The 16310-nt window shown below is 36.7% G+C and overlaps 1 protein-coding gene across 3 annotated transcripts in view; it reads left to right on the top strand.

Moving 5' to 3' along the window:
• The window catches only part of LOC134668057 (lysine-specific demethylase 3A-like), a 244360-nt gene that overhangs the window by 100477 nt on the left and 127573 nt on the right, over window positions 1-16310 (top strand). Inside the window, exon 1 of one of the 3 annotated variants that reach the window (XM_063525507.1) lies at window positions 5636-5666. The exons of the other annotated variants lie outside the window; for them this stretch is intronic. The gene's annotated coding sequence lies outside the window, so the exon portion shown is untranslated. Of the gene's footprint in view, window positions 1-5635; window positions 5667-16310 lie in introns of those variants that run through there. 3 annotated transcript variants of the gene reach the window in all.

Raw genomic sequence — 16310 nt, 5'->3', positions numbered from 1 at the left:
TTAAAGCACGTATCAGTTGGTATTTCAGTGCTGAACGGCTTACTAAATAACAGGTTGGAATTATGCTGAAATACGACTACGTGACATTAGTTTTGCAAATTGATGGACGTTATATTAGCGATTTATTGTACAGTAAAATCCTGCGGTGCATAATTTGTCATTTTAATATCCGTGAAAGCTGACATTTCTAGTTTTGCGGACAGTGTGATGGCCATTTAGTTCTGCTATTTCAGTTTGTTGTAATTAGCTTTTAATCACGAGTAGGCACATATATTTCAACCAAATTGTATGAATTGCTTGTAATTTTAACTGTAAATTGGAAGCGTAATTATATCAGCATTCGGGCGCTCACAGTCAGTCTCCCTAAGGATAGCGAGGACTGATTTTGTCGCCTTATATTACCAAACTGACACAGTTTAGGTGCAGTCGTGCTACAAGTGCTTAATCTCTAATCTATAATCTCGCAATATAAACTGATCGACTAGAGTTCCGCCTGGTCTGAGCCGATGGGGACTTTACTTTTCCCATTTGCCGGGGAATTGGTCGAACCTCTCGTTTTATGTGCCACAACGCCTGAATCAATTGAGCGCGCAAATAAAGCGTCCACGAGAAACTTTATAACGCTTTTGCTGCAAATTCTCAGCAAAATTTGACGTTCTAACTTGCTGCTGTATTCGATAGGTAGTTGTAGCTACAACTACATGTATCTTACACATCCTATCAATAAAACAAAATCCAGATTATAGATTGTCATTGTCAAACATTGTTTATGACAAACAACTAGATGGAACAACCTCAACGATCCATTTATTTCTTCATAACATTGTCTACAATGCAAATTGCGTGGGAAACATTTTAGTTTTAGTTTATTTATTAACCATAATGTAACATGATCATTACATGGTAAGTCAGCATTTCACAATATTATACTTAAAGAGTATGAATTTACAAAGTAAATACGCTTAGTAATAATAAAAATCTATTTACAATTTGCGTCAATTAATATATTTTTTAATGATAAATATTCAGTAATCGAATAGAAGGCATGGTTTTGGAAAAAAGTCTTGACTGTATTTTTGAATAGATTAAATGGTAAATCCGTGACATTTGTGGGCAGTTTATTAAATAGCTTTATTTTTATGAAAATTCCCTGTTTTTGACACTTTTTTAACCTTAGTGATGGAAGTATTAGTTTGCTATTGTTCCTCGTATTATAATTGTGGCAATCCGAACGCTTAAGTAGAGTGCTTGCTTTCTTGTGAATTTCTAACACAGAGTTGTATATAAACAATGATATGACCGTCATTACTTCAAGCTTCACAAAGTAGGACCTCGCAGATGTGCGCCAATTTACTCCGCATATTATTCTAATCGAGCGTTTTTGTAGAATCAATACCCGGTATATATCTACTGCATTTCCCCAGATAGTAATCGCATAACTTAGTACACTTTGAACATAAGCATAGTATACAGTTTTTAATGTTTTTAGGTTAACTAGGGGCTTTAGTTTCAACAATGCGTAATTAGCCGATGCTAATCTATTACAAACTTTGTCAATATGCGTGCTATGTGTTAGTTGACTGTCAATTTCATAGCCTAAGAAACATGTATTGTGAGTGTACTCAAAGGTGGTTGTTTCATTGGTTTTTCTTGAAAGTGTCTTGTAGCTTACAAATGTACTTTTATTTTTATTTAAAACAATGCCGTTACATTCAAACCATTTGTGTAATAAGTCTGTGATACATCTTAGGTGTCTTTCCATTGATAGTTGATCTTTGTGTCTGACTCCAATATGTGTGTCATCTGCAAAAAGGCTGATCTGCGCCCATTCTGGTATATTTGAAGGCAAGTCATTGACATAAATCAAGAATAATACTGGGCCCAGAATTGAACCCTGCGGTACGCCTATTTTACACATTTCAGGGGATGAGACATTTTTTCTAACTTCAACCACTTGCATTCGGTTCTGCATGTAACTGACCATCATTTTTAAAGCTATGCCGTCAAAACCATAGTGGTGTAGTTTGTGAATGAGAATATCATGCCGTATACAGTCGAAAGCTTTAGATAGGTCGCAAAACATGCTTGCGCATTTCTGCGACCCATCCATAGACTCTAATACAAAATCGACGACTCTTCTTATAACCATGGCTGTGGATTTCCCTTTTCTGAAGCCGTATTGGTGGTGTGAGAAGAGATCATTGTGTTCCAAAAAATTCATAATTCTGGTTTTTAGCACCGCTTCTAAGACCTTTGAGAAGACAGGTAGTACACACACTGGTCTGTAGTTGCTTGGGTCATTTGTTTTACCTTTCTTAAAGATAGGCACAACTCTGCCGGTTTTCAGTATTTCTGGGAATGTCCCTTCCTCCATGCAACTATTTAAGACAATCAGCAGTAATTCCATGATGTTATCATTATATCTTAATATCTTCAATATTCTGGTATCCATGGCTTGTATGTCTTTCGACGTTTTGTTTTTTATTTTGTTTATTGTCATGTGAAGTTCTTTTAGTGTTATAAGTCCGAAATGTATCTTATTGTTTGGGTTCATAACAGAATTTAGATATTTTTTGGATTCCTCTACACTAACTTTTAAGTTACATGTTATTTTTTCCGCTATTGTAGTATAAAAATCGTTAAATATTTGTGCCATCTTAGAAGGATCTTTTGTGCTGTTTCCATTATTATCTAAAACCTCTTCAATTTCATGCAAGTTCTCTGTAGTACATCGGTTTATCTGTTCGTTCACAACCTTCCATGTTTCTTTGACTACATTATTAGAGTTCTGTATTCGTCCAGAGATTCCCAGCCTCTTAGAGCAAATCATTACTTTTTTCAGTACCTTTTTGTACACTTTAATCCGGTTTTTCCTATGATCGTCAGGAAAATGTGCTTGTAGTATCTCCATTTTATTTAGATTCTCTCTTGAGGTTGCAATACCCTTTGTGATCCAGGTATCATTTCTGGGCTTTACAGTGACACGTTTTTCGGGAAAATCTATATTATAATAGTAATTAATGGCTGAAACAAGTGTATTCATTCTTTCGTTTGCATTTTCTAAACTCAATATTGTGTTTCTTAGTGTGACATCGCTATTAAACAGGAAGTGAAAGTAATTACAGCTATCATCATTAAAAACTCTAGTTTTTATTCTATTGTTTAACCTTTTATTGCACTTTGCTGAATCTGAAAATGTATATTTTAATTCTATGAAGTTGTGATCTGATATTTTATCTTCCAAAACTTTGCCTTCTACTGACTTTTTAACAAAATTTGCTACTATAAAATTATCAATACAAGTTTTACTATCTTCAGTGATACGGGTTGGCTTATCGATTAATGCTTTACATTTGTAGTTTCTTAGTAATGTTTTAAAATTTACCGTATCTTTCGAGTGTTTTAGGAAATCCAAATTAAAATCACCTGCTAAAACAATTGATTTATTTTCATGACATAATTTCGTCAGCACTTTGGACATAATGTCTTCAAAAACTTTATAGTCGTATTGTGCGCGATATACAGCTACGATAACAATTTTAGGTGTCTTAATTTCGATTGCCGCCAACTCACAATTTAGTTCTGATGATAGCTTACTGATATCGTTACGTTTTCGATATTTTAAACCTTTTTTGATTAATATTGCCACTCCGCCATGTTTACGTTTTGTTCTACAGAAAGAGGCGCCAATTTCATAATTTTCTACATTAAACATATTCAGCTGTTGATCTGTAAGCCACGTTTCGGAAAGACAAATGACATCACTGTTAGTTTTTGAAGCGACTAATTCTAAATCTTCTAATTTATTTCTAACACTTTTCTGTTCAACATCAGAACGGAATCAATCGGCGACAGCGTAATGATGATTTATGGCGACAGCGTGTTACATCATTATCATCGTTGTGTTTGTCTCGAGCATCGCATTGTACGGCTGCTTTCATGTACAAATTATATACTCCAACATTCTGTAATGTCTAATTGACAATCCTGACAAGTGTGTCGAGTACCTTCCATTGTTATATAACAATATAACAAATGAATATTGTGATCAAGTAGGTGAAACCACTACTCCTTTGTACAGTGTGAACGCACTAAAGTGGATATAATATTGAGGAAATTCCAGTTAATGTAGATACATTTGAAACGCTCGCATTAGAAGTTACATAAGCCATCGATGGAAATAATTGGAACAAGATAAATTTCCTTTTTTCCCTTGATCGTTTACTTTTATCCCGGTCCCGATAAAATAAGAGCTGTATTTTTTCACGACAGCAGCCTTTGAATGTTAATGAGCGTAGGGTAGGAGCTTTAACTGTACATCACAAAAGTCATTTATAAGAGCAAAGGTAGTGTAGAGCGTAATAGAATTACAAGGTTCGTTAGCGGCATAGGGAGTGTTTTCGCTACAGTTGTTGATTCATTTACGGAGGGCGAGCGGCAAGCGGGAAGTTTGATCGGTAAAGTTTGCAACAACATCGGTCGACTTTCCACCTCTATCGGGTAGTTAATGCGAGTTCCCTCACAGCGGATACGGTATCGATCGCGACAAGTGCGGGATCCGTCTGGCACGCCGCGCCCGGGTATCCGCCTCACCCCCCTTTATTACCACCCACCCCTCTACTTTGTTCTTGTTTCGTTTGAAGGTTAATATTCGTTTTGACCCGGATGACAGTTGGACTTTTGCGATGATTCTAACAAGTTTTTATAGTTACTTCCGGGTTTTGATTCGGTGCGTTGGATTGGATTGTTTTGATGAAGGTTTGCTTTTTATGCAGTGTTTTGACGGTTCGTGAATGAAACGATTTTAAGTGTAATGGAAAATATATATTATCTAACGATACTAATCAATCACATCTCTTATTTCAATATTAAGGTGTAAGCAATTTGAAGATAGGTTAAATATTCTTCTTCTTATTCTGATTGGAGTGTTTTGGCACGTGATTAATTTATTATTCTTGGAACGTCCCAAATTATTTACAGGGGTATTGCGAAAACTCTTGATAAATATACATTTTCTTCGTAATTTTCCCTATTGTCCCTGTTGATTTTTACTTTTACTTAAGTGGGTCATACTGAAAGTTTCTGGACATTATATGAGAAGACTTATTTTTTTAAGCGGCCAGTCCAGGAATTTTCAGTATGACAATGACCTAAGTATATCTGCTATTGTAGAATTGAAACTCAGGGTCCCCGATAACATTTATAAAAGCCTACAATTTATAAAATTACTAGGCTAATTAAACAGGCAAACAATAGGCAAAATACCTCTGATACTTGATAAAGTTCGCATCAGCCAGTTACATCCGGTTGAAATTTTGTATAGCAGTGCCGTTGGCATTGTTGGCAAGTGATCTAACGCATTCATGCACCATTGAGCCCGCCAAGAATGCATTGGCGCTTTAAAAAGTGACCTTGCCTGCGCGGAAGGTGTGTGAAATTCCTGTAATTATGCGAGCTGTCTGGCGGGGCGGGCCGGGCTCCGCCGCGGAGGCGCGCGCCCGAGGGGCGCTCCTCCCCGGGCCGACAGTTTGCGCTACTCGCCCCGGCGTCCGCCCGTTCGCTTCCACTCTTTACTTCACCGTAGCGGTCCCGAATACGTGTGACGCGAAGTGATTCACATTCTGGTGTTGTGACCATTGTACGAGGACATACCGCCGGTCGAACCGGTACTTGTTTATGTATTAGTTTACTTTACCCCTTAGCGCATGATCGTTCTTTATTTACGGTAACTGTCGCAACCTTCTTTATATCAACCCTTTCGTGCTTTAATGGTTCTTCTGTAGATAATAATCTCGTTACAAGTAATTTGCGTTAAGTTTTTATTTATTTACCTATTACTACCTTATTTACTAGCTGGCCTGTTTTATATCTTATAATCATAATAAATATCAGAGCACAAGCTGCATTTTCTTTGCCTATGAGATAATTTAAAGCGTAATCTTTAATGCTGAACAAGTATCGTAAAAGTAATTAGCATATAATAGCACGAGCAAGACTTCCTAATGCTCGCATAAACACGCCTATATACGTATGTATATATATTACGCTTGCGTGCAACTATGTACGTGCATAGCATATAAAGTAGCTTGAGATAGCCACACCCCGTTAGCAACTCCCTCTGTCGCACCAAACGGAATAGTGTATCACTGTCCCTGTTTATCCCAGATGCAGTTTAGCGCACCGTTAATTCTAAAACGTTGTTTATTATCTACTTATCGCCTTGAGTTCACAAAATTACTTCATACAAATGTTTGTTCTTGTACACGCGTTGTTTTTAAGAACACGTTTTAGTATTATCTAGATAGGGTGTCTAATTTAAGTTAATATTACGGCAAGCCATGTGTCCTCGTTTTGCTAAGTTTATAATAATAATAACTTGAAAGAGGTCCGTAATAATATATACGAAGTTAAACCCTCTCCCTTTTAAGGGTCCTCGTTATACTTAAAGGGGATTGCGAGTTATTCACTGAGCAAATAAAATTTGATTATTCTCAAACGTGTCTGCTTAAGTATGACAAATTAATTGCTCCATTGAATTTTCTGTGTCATTATTTGCTTTGGATTTACTTCTTCATACTGTAAGGTTTTCTAATCATAAACCTTTATATAGGTACTATATATCCTTTACTATATCGGCTACCATATACGTCGGCTCCCATAGTCCGGAACTCGTCTTTCTGCCCAGAAGATTAATCCAACATCCCAATATCCATCCACGTTTTACTGTTGGTTGTTCCTTTTTCCGCGTGAGTAAACACTTCTTTGATTTTTTTGTATTTTCGATAGATAATGTCAGCCTTGATTTACACAATCTAAATAATCTCGTAAATAGATAAGTAACTCCTACTTCCCTTAGACATAAGTATTATGTGAAATGTTAATAGTAACAGTAAACATAAACAATTGCAACTCACCATTTCATATTCATAACATAAAACACGATTACCTATTTGCCTGGCCATTGTTACAATTTAAAAGTCCACGTTTGCTTACGGAAAACGAGAACTGTGCAGCCAACAATGTACCTCTTTGTTCCGAAGGCCAGTACGCATTCTAAATGCAGGCAATTATGCTTGAACAGTTGCAGGTGCCCGCATAAATCATGCAACTTTCGCAAACTCATATTTCGCTCAATTATAAAGTTACAATAACAACCTCAGTCACTCCGTCTAAAGTTAAAATTTTAATCAGACTCACAAGGTTATAATGACATTAAAACTCTACTCAGACATGTAATTTGATAGAGATTAAGATCAGAACTTTATTAATTTTATTATAAAATGGCTTCAGGGAAACGATCGATTAAGTGCTAAGGCGTACGTCTCTTTAAATATCTCTACAATTCTTACCTACTAATCAACCGGACCTCCCGATTGTCTTAGATGTTGGTTATACATATGTACTTAGAATTTTAAGAGTTGTTCATGACATTCATCATAAAAAATTATAACTTCACCAATTTAGTGCTGTCTGTATAAAGGCTGCAAATGTGCTGTGCTGCGTAAAGTTTGTAGATCCATCTTATTCATCTAAATTATTAAAAACTCAACCTACCGTTAATTTTTGATACATTGGGCTACATTTTACTGGTGGCGAACTCAGAGACGAATCTTTTGCGAATAGACGGCCAGGACGGAATCATGGAACTCGTTACCTAAAAGGACAGACAAACGCGGTTGTACACGCACCGTCTGCCCACATCCTACTCCCACGCGGCGAAACGTGAATAAATCGCACTTGACAACATCTCACTACACCTTACTATCTATCCAAATATTCTACTCCGAGCGAATTTCTAGTATAACTTGGCCTGGAAAATCGTAACTACTAACTGGAAACAAGACTCTGGCTCGCCCCCCCTGTAACGAAGCAGTCGGCAAGCGGTATTAGGAACAACCTTTATACGGCGCTTTAGATTTATTCTCGAGGGCTTTATTTGCTTTTCTGGTTTCGTAGAATAGCTTTAAAGGTCAGAACAAATAAGAAAATAAAGATGTGGTGCACATCTTCGACGAGGTGCTCGTTTTAAAAGTGAAATTCGCTTACAATCTATCTACGACTCAGGGATTCATCTTCTATTGATTAATTAATATTTAAAATAAAGAAAACCTATTCTGAATCAAACAATATAATCCTCTTACGTCTATTCGCAATAACTACACGAGTTCGCGTTTCTCCGTCTATCATGATTGCGTTCTGATTTACGGTAATGCAGTGTATTCGCGACCGCGATGCGCTATTATGCAAATGTCTTGTTTATATTTAATACGTTCCGTTCGAGGTAATTTTGCTGTAATGCCATCTCTATCCTGTTTGCCATGGAACTATTATTTGCTATGACGAAGCGGATGAACGCTTGGGCCTTATGATACGAGTTAATACTTGAAACACATGACTAATGCAACTCCAATGTTGACTGAAATAAAATATCTTAGCGTGAATGTCAGATAAGATCCATTATAATCAATCAGAATGTGATAATATCTATTTTAGTTAGTACCGAGGGTTTTAGTGAGAACGGATAGGCAATTGTGTGACTACGATGGATATCATTTATTGACGGATGTTGTTAACTCGAACGTCAACACAATTATATTCAAGGTCTCTAGAATTTATTCTGTAACCTATACAATCTCTCAAAACACTTAAAGGTTTATAATGTATCTCTACTTCAACCTAAACTCCTAAGATTCGTAAACAAAATTTCATAAGCTCTATCAAAGCTAATGTAACCTTATTAACCGCCGACGTTATTTTAGCAAACATTATTTACCGTCTGAAATTGCTGTTATGAAATGCAAGCGGCGCAGGCTATAAGCAAACTTTAGTTGGCTAGATCATCCTTATACCTTTAACGTAAGAGGCTTTAGAAGTTCAGCAATAATGAACCGAGCATCCACTCTGCTTGCGTGAGCGAGTCTAATGGATTTATACAGTTGGAAACTAATAACTTTAAGAAAAATACCTCTTTAGCGAACGGAACAGCTAAACTGCAACTATTTGTCAGAATCGTTGAAACAACCCCGTCCATTGACAAAGTAAACTTGTTCTTCTTGAAAGCATACGCAATTAATCTCTTTATCGTATTGCACGACCCAGTTTTGTCGTTCCGTTCGCGCAGATTAATTACCAATTCCTTTTAGTTATAGCTACTGCATAGGACGTTAATAAAAGAAAGCTTGGCGCGCGGCCAGCTCCGCGTTTTACTACATACACTTTATGGCTGGGACTGTGAAGTAAATTGTTTATAGTCTATCGCTATCGTTGTGGCTTCTACACTCCCTTTGCCATCTGTATTTTTATATCTCTGCAAAATTATATTAGGCACGGACATCGTATCTATACTATTCTATACACCAACCGTTAAAACATGTATTTATATCTAGTTACATATACAAATTCTTAATGAGGCAATAGTGCAATTGACTTGAATGGTCAATTAGAATGTTTAATGTTATCGGCCCTGATAAAAACCTACGAGTATATAGGTAATGATCAAAAATTTTGTGACAATAGCCGTGGGGTCAAGGTTTGAATGAATGCCGGGTACGGCTATTGAAATGGTAATCACGGCAACAGCTGATATAAGTATCATTTGAATTGTAAATGTCAGGTTAACATAATTATGTGGGCGCTTGTAAAAACTCTTTCCGCTTTTTTTTACACTTTACAACTTATTTTATAGCAAATGCTCAAACTTTATGTAACTGCCCAATTCATGTTTTATGGTATCTGTAACCTATATATTTGTCTAATTATATCTTAATGTTATCAAACTGCATTAGTATGTATGTATGTAGTATATTGCGTAAAAGATCGCCAGTCGATTCGTGGAGCATTTTATTCGCCGAGTGGCCATATAATTTCACTAAATCTTGTTAAAGCAGTAAAGTCTAGGAGTCTAGTAATACCGGTCCCAAGTACCTATCGACCCGTGCTAACCCGGGAAGGAAAAACGTCTTAACCAATAGTAAAATCCTTATGGATAGGCCATTTTGCTTTTACCGAATGGTAGAGAGGCACGAGGGCTTTATATACCGGTTCTCGTTGCACTGTTGGCCTCAGGCACTCCTCCGGTTTTACTAGATTACTGATAAATGTACAGGAACATATACGATACGACCAAAGCGTAAACTTAGCAATATTTGCCTCATTTTGATTGGGCTTTTAAAGGCTTGAGAAATTATCGTTAAATGTAGGGATGGATAGGTTTAACTCGATATTGGATCATGATGGTATGTAGGTCGATGCTGTCACAATCCAATTATGTGAGATAACGACGTTTCATATCGTAGTAGCTGTAACACGCTTGGTTACACGTGTTGAAGGGAAATGGGGTTAGCGGATTAACGGACTTTAATTTTTTACACCTTTTTCTTTAAATATTGGAAATCGCGACAGTCATTTTCCAGCAGATAAAGAAACAGTGGCATCCACCTTTTCAAGATTTAGTATACTAAGTATTACAAAACGATTATTAGTTTATTTCGTTTTTGTTTTATATGACCCACCGTCTTCGTCTTGTCTGTGTAGAGTTATAGACATTCGATTGAACCTAATACCAGTAACAATACATACAAACAGACGTGTCATGGACAAACTGAAGACAGGTTTACCTCCTTTTTATCTTTCAATGACAGCTGTGTAAGCTATCTTATTGAATGGCTGCGAAAGACTGCTTACGTAACGGACCAATGATAACAATTGTATCATTCGGTGTCCGATGCTTTGCGCGTGGGCACGAACAAAGGGTGATTATTGTTTAATCTACAACAAAGGTCAGCGTGGTTGCGTAACGGTTGCAGATAATGCATGATTCAACTTTTTGTAGGGCTCATAATAACGGTAAATGTAAACGAAGCAACGTCAACGTAAGTGATGAATAAAACATAGTAACTCGACACAAGAACAAGAATATGGGTTTTGCTCAAACATGTTTTTGATTTGAATAATTTGTACCCGGTTTTCTTTGGATAGTTTGGATTTGCATACCTATGTAACTAAGTATCTAACAACTATGTCAGCTTGAAGTTAAATAACAAACATAGAAAACTATTCAATAAGATCGTTAGAAAATCTACCTAAGTATATTAAAGAGGTATCAAAGTGATGTCTTTCTAACGAACTCTAGTGCCTTCAACCAACAGACCGTTAACCTCCTGTTTTATACTAACAGTCCAATTAATCAAGATCCCGGCCTCTTCGCTGAAACGCCCTTATTGCCTTCGTGGGATAGAATAAAGAGGGACCTTTTTATTGTGGGGTCGATGATACTTATTGGCAAAGTAAATCTTTAGGGCACGGCGGCCAGCAACCCTGATACGAGTAGAAATAAATCACTATTTAGGTAGCCCTTGTTCATTCACCTTATATATAAAACTGTATTAATGAATACTTTGATTAATGATTGTTTTTAAAGTCGTTATTTCACAGCTGTCTACACGCGACAAGGAATTAAAATACGAGTATGTTTTGAGTGAAATGTCCGTAAAGACCAAGGTGTTTGCGTCATAAGCCTCAGTTATCGCCGGCGCTTTGTTTAAATGTTGCCAGCAACGAAAATATCCTGACTGTCAGCTGTCAGACTGTAGCGACGTTCAAAGTTTACTGCTGTAATAAATTCATACTTTTCTTGAATCTCCGTAGATATCAAAGACTTGAAATTCTTCGGTGAACCTAAACTGTGTTAGGTAAGACTCGTCTAATTATTCTTAGCTTTAATAAAAGCCGTTTTCCTTGTGATTTTATATTGGGAATATACATCCCGGTAAAAGTAAAGCACCGTTGCCAGGCGCGCAGCTCAAAGGCTTCCCGGGTTCGAGCTATACACATCTACACCACCTTCGTATATACCTCGGCTTTCCACTTCCAGGAAAATTACTCTGATATAGACGTTTGAAAGGACTTCGCCACGTAACGCTCACGATATTTTTAAAGAGGATATTTTTTAAATTATGTTTTTGTGTTCGTTTTTTCCCAGTAATACTTAAAACGGTAGGTTTTTCCAGGTATAGGAACTGCATACTAATTTTGTACTATATTCTAAGGTATTTCTCTTTTCTCTATTTTAAGTTTGTTTTTATTACTTTTATCTTTGAAACGAGTCTATTAAACCGTGGTTAACCTAAATTATAAACTGGTTAATTCTATGAAGGAGTTACCGATTTCCGTTACTCGACTTTTCCTTCTCTTAATAACATTAAAAGCGTTTCTGTTCGTAGTAATAGTAATTAACTTTTAAATTAAGTACTTTTATCGAACGGAACTTTAGGTAATAGAATAGATTGTTTAACTTTATATAAAAAAAGATATTTTATTTTCAACAAAGAACTCCAATATCTATCTATCTATATATCAGTTATTTACATTTTCGAGTTTCTACTCTGGTAGATATGTAGTACATACATATGTACATAATTTGTTTTTCACGGCAATCTAGCAAGATCTATTTACGCAGTCTATAACAATTCTGGGTACAATACAGGTTGTTTATTGTGTATATCTAACGCTCCGCTACAAAGGACACGTCAACGTAAAGTGCACCCGGCATGTATACTATACATTGTATAGTACACCCTATGCATACGTGTGGCCATTGTGTGCTGTTTGTGTGGAGCCGGCGTTATGTGGCCGCAGGGCTTGAGTGACGGCCTGTACCTATCTAGCCTCCAGGCTGCAGCACCAATGAGCTTCGCGCAACTTATGTTTATAATTATGACTTTAGCAATTATGTGCGTACATAATCAAAGGCATGTGCCCAGCAGAGAGAAGTACGCTGATGATGGTGATATTGATGATCAAAAATAATTTAAGTACGTAATTAAGAAATTACAGAAGCGATTTAGAGCGATCCATGTGGATTACCTAACGTTCCATAAATTACGACTTATCCCAACCCTATTCGGATCCGGATTAGAGTGATCAGAACAAGCAATTCAATAGTAAATTGGCTTAATACGGAACCCATTAATTGGTCACGGGGTTACAAACTTACCATCGATCGTGTCGGGTCAATTTGTATTAACATTTAGCAACCTCGTATACATTCAGTAGAAATAGAGCTTTACGAGAATTAGATATTAGTTTCAACTTCGATCAAACGCAAACATGAGAAGCGATTTCAGAAATTCACTCAGGATTGGTTTTAGTTCTAATCTACATGCGGTATTCAAACTAATTGCCCCAAACTTCCGGTATGGATCGAAGTTTCTCATATAAATGGACGTGTTAATAATATATGTATATTCGCTATGTGCACGACTGGTGCTGCCCTCATTTCGGCGGAATTTCTACGTTAAATCTTATGGAGTAAAATTAGTTCTAGCGCCTGCCGCTAGTACTAATGTCGGACATTCCATAAGATTACCTGTGTTTGTGACGATCAGCGCCACCGACTTCGCACGTTCCCAATACATAACTTTTTAAGAGCTGTTGTTATGTTGCCGGTTACTTATATCATTCATTAACCATTTTTGTATGAATTACTATTTGAGAAACAGGTTATACTTCAGTTTAGCTTATTTGTTACACAATATTACTGTATAACTTTTTTTGCTAATCAAATCCGCTGTAGTTTTTTTCTTCATTTGGCATCAGACACTGTCGGCGCTGTCTTTTCATTTTCAAACCGAAACAGAGCAGCATGATTAATTTATTTATATGTAATTGTAATCGATACGGCACACGTATGAGTGGAAATATAAAGTGGACGGGTTAAATGACCTCACCCTTGCTAGCGACAAAGGGGAGCGCGGCAGAAAATGGATCGGTCGCTTTTGTGCCAAACACTATTTAATATCAATTGTGTTTCTCACTCGGTACATTTCTTATAAACTGTGGCAGTGACAACAAAGAATGGGGGAAGGCTAAGCAGCACTAGTACAATATTTAGACAGGTATTAATTGTTCTTATGTAACGTCATGTAATCATGTATCATACATTTACAACTAGGCGGAAATTGATGTTCCTTTCCTGCAACTTATTCTGTAACATAATGTAAATGTTTTTATATTAAAACTTTTCATACGGTCCCAACAAAATATTTAATTTGCCTATGAACAGACGATTCCTTACGAATATGTTTTAATACTTCTAGTTTGTTTTATTTCACCATCAGGTGAACATAGGTAATTATAATGTGGTAAGAGGTCAATACTGTTTTAATATAGTGCCTTGGATTAGGTGTTGCAAGATGAGAGACGAGACATTACAGACTGAACAAACTACTGCTTGCAACTACATTAAGGTTTACCTTCTACAATTCAATGTATAATGTGAAAAGATCGTTTTAACTACAGTTTCTCGGATGTGACCTGGCGTGCAGTTTTTGCTAAGTAAATTAAGACTACTATGAGGTCTATGAGCTACGATAGGTGTCGCGACTCGCGGTCCACATCGCGATGCGTTGCGTAGGTCACGTGCTTTGCTCGCGCGTATACTTTCACAACCGCTGCCTATTCCATCAACTCTACCAAATTATATATACTTACATCAATATGTGAACGTATATCGAGATAAAGGCCAATAGCTGATTATATAAGAAAAATCGTTATAACAAAATGCGTTATTACTAGGTAGCCCAACTTTAACGTCAATTATTTAAATTGACTTTTAAGTTGCGCTACATTAACAAATAAAGATAAGCTATTGTATGTATGTATAATTAACTTTACCGATCAAGGTCAATACCTAAGTATGTATGACTGTATGTCCTTTATTTGAAAATTGCGAAACAAAGATTCATTTAAGAAGTGAGAATTCAACACTGCCTTATAAATACTAGCCATGCCGGCTATAAACTGCCCCAAGCACAACTTTCATAGTGCAAAATGTAACAATACAATATCAATGTAACAATCTTAACCTTAGATCTAGACGTCCCATTAATATAATCCATCTATTGTTCTGCTTATGTGATTGACATAGATTTATCAGCCCCTAATTAATCAAACAAAAAACAATACCTACAAAATGACTATTAATAAATGTAATGAGTCATAGCTTTCGCCGTTCCGTGCGATACGAACAAAGTTTTAATTAACGTTTCAAACTTTCTATTCATACTGAAGTTCCAGTTGTTTGTTTCAGTTTCGTTTCGCAACTTAATTGACGTAATTTAGAGTTTCCGAACAGCTCTCGTGCTTAAATAACAAACGACATAAAAGTCAATAGCGCATATTTGTGGCATAATTATTACCCCTACACGACCTTTCTCTTATAACCGCTTTAATTGGCCTTTTATATTGTTTTTCGCTTTAATATTAATTTGGCTTAGACACATGATAAACAATTAATTACAAATCATGCAAATTTTAGAGCTAACAGTAACCTGAACAAACTCGTCCGATATAAGCGTTGTTTGTCAATTTCCCGATGACGCAGCAGGCTGTCAAAGCACGGTGTTCGTTGTGCACATAAACAATTCAGTCGCAACCGGCGCCCGCCGGCGGCTTCCTATCTCCCCACTTTCCCCATTCAATGGGGGTCCCCCTTCCCCCGACTGCCCCATTTTTCACGAGTTCCCGCGTGTCGCGTGTCGACTGCCTCCTGCCGATACCCGCAACCCACAACTGAGTTAGTGTCACGCCTTTTCCAAATAAATTGTTGTTATGACAACACACGACCAGCTGATCTGCACCGGCTAGATTCATTACCTTAATTCATTAAATTATTTCAACCACGCTTGAAGGCGTCGGGAAGCTCGTGGAAGCGTGAACGTTACATTTTATATTCAACTTCGAGCGTGTTATATTATATTCCTTTGTTTAAGGTGGTTCGCTTTTCATACAAAATTCAATCAAAGCTCATTAAGTAACTACACACTATTAGTACACAAATATTTCCGCATTTATCTTCTTTCGAATATTCGTTTGCGCGAAATTAACAGGAAAACAATGTTTCATACAGAAATCATGCAAAAATCATAGTTAACTTTTCATCAATTTTACGTATGTGTGTGTCACAAATGTCGTGTACAGATACATTTGCGACGTTGCCATACCATTTCCGACGTTGCCGGGCTGACCACGGCTCGAATTTGGAGTGCCGTCATGTTTAGTGCAATTTTGTTGACACTGATATTTGACAGGTAGTTAATTGACCTAAGCGAGAAGTTCGTCAGCTTAGCTAAGAACTATCATGGCTTGTTATGCAAACAGTCGCTTTTTTGCTTGCAAACGGAAGATTCCCGGTTCGATCCCCAGTCATTGTATGCTGGAACATAACTTTTTATATTTTTGTTACACCTAAATTTCGTATTGTTTTTTTATTTTTATTAAATTTTTCTTATTATCATAAATCGATTAATTAA

The sequence above is a fragment of the Cydia fagiglandana genome, chromosome 10 (assembly GCF_963556715.1).
Source record: "Cydia fagiglandana chromosome 10, ilCydFagi1.1, whole genome shotgun sequence".
Classification (NCBI taxonomy): Eukaryota; Metazoa; Arthropoda; class Insecta; order Lepidoptera; family Tortricidae; genus Cydia; species Cydia fagiglandana.
The sequence above is the reverse complement of the archived record's forward strand: the minus strand, read 5'-3'. Positions and strand labels throughout refer to the sequence as shown.